This window comes from Tasmannia lanceolata, unplaced genomic scaffold (genome assembly GCF_043159265.1).
Source record: "Tasmannia lanceolata isolate RefF3 unplaced genomic scaffold, GAP_Taslan_0.1 ptg000943l, whole genome shotgun sequence".
NCBI classification, from domain to species: domain Eukaryota; kingdom Viridiplantae; phylum Streptophyta; class Magnoliopsida; order Canellales; family Winteraceae; genus Tasmannia; species Tasmannia lanceolata.
The window spans coordinates 13246-15109 of record NW_027519607.1 but is presented as its reverse complement, the minus strand read 5'-3'; positions in this window follow the sequence as shown (position 1 = coordinate 15109).

The following is a 1864-nucleotide window of genomic DNA, read 5'->3' as shown; positions in this document are numbered from 1 at the left end:
GGTATCAAAGATCTTTTTCACCGCAGCCGAAATACCGGTATCACTGAAATAGAACAAACAATAACAATACATGTAGGCATGGTTCATTTTATACAGATTTTGCTTTACTTTAGGTTTAGTAACCCTTCCATAAATTCTATCAAGTCAAAAGTAAAGTGAATGGAATATATGAATCTTCCTCCCAATCACTACATTGACTTCCAATTATTTATTGTAGCCAGATGCAAAAAAAAAAAAAGCAATTAGGCTCAAAGAAAAAAAATCTGTTCCATATTGCACTTTATTGTTTATTAATGAGATCCGGACGACACAGATATTGAAAAATTGATACCTTCCATTGCCGATTAACTCGAATTCTATGGGGATCATGAATCATACCCCAAGACAATCAAATAATAAAAGATCCTCTTGCGGTATGTTATATTATCTTGTATAGGTACAAAGCAAAATGGGTCCAGATCAATTCGTTGTTCTTAATTTTGATTTTACCCCACCCACACCCAGTCTTAAGAACTTTAATCCCAGTGATGTAATTAGTCCCAAGAACTCCCTCCTGTTTAGGATTCAGGATCCACATAGAATTAGTCATTTTGACTAACATGTTTAGTTTCGAAAAAATAGAGATCTTATCTTTCGCATTTCAACTTAGAATGCATCATGTGAGAATCAAAATATAATAGATGGGCATAAAGTTTCTATAAGTGACTAACTTACCCCAATATGAATATGAGTAGAGCGGGACGGGCATACACTGAACGGCCCATCCCATTTTTTTTTTAATTCAACTTTGATCTATGTTCCCATCCTACCTAATATCAAAAAGGTAAAAGATGTTTATTTCCATCCGCAATTTATACTCGATTCTTTTTCTTACAATTGGAAATCGAAAGGAATCTATGATTCATAGAAGAATCATTAGAACTCAGAAAGAAAAATTGGATCATATTGTATCCAACCTTATACCTTATACTCTTAAACAGAAGATTGTTAAAGAGAACAATCTTTGTTTTGATAGAAGCGGTCTGGGACGGAAGGATTCGAACCTCCGAGTAACGGGACCAAAACCCGCTGCCTTACCACTTGGCCACGCCCCATTTAGATTTCAATTCGACACTAATAAACACTAATATTGTTATTGGTTATTCGTCAATTCCAGCCCAAATATCTATGGAATAGGTTGTTGCTAGGATTCTATACGTGTAAATGTAGAATGAAAATGAATTCATTGATCATTCCATATAAGTCAATTAAGATATTGTATGAAAGTATGATTCCTTCTATTCTCATTTGAGAATTGAAGGATTTTTGATTGGGGGAAGTTCAAAGAAAAAGAAAGAAGGATTTTTTGTCTTCTCTTCTTTCTTAATTTTTCCCTTATATCAATAACTCAATAAAAATGAAATTATCTCCAAGAACGAAATATTTCTTATGCTTAATATCTTTAGTTTGATCTGTATCTGTCTTAATTCTGCCCTTCATTCGAGTAGCTTTTTCTTCGCCAAATTGCCCGAAGCTTATGCTTTTTTCAATCCAATCGTAGATTTTATGCCAGTCATACCTGTGCTCTTTTTTCTCTTAGCCCTTGTTTGGCAAGCTGCTGTAAGTTTTCGATGAGATCTTTAATACTGTCCTAGAAACATTCATATTCATGATTTATTCGATAAAATAAATTCAACTCTAACATAACAATTGATAAGATCAGATAAGTCTTACATTATGAACCCTCGATTCAAAGATTGAAATTCTTTTGCTTTTTGATAGCCGCGATGAATCTGGATCACCTAATTTCCGCATTATGCCCTTCCAGTTCCAGGGGTCAAAGACCCCATTATGGTACCCCATAATACCTAATTGGGGTATGACA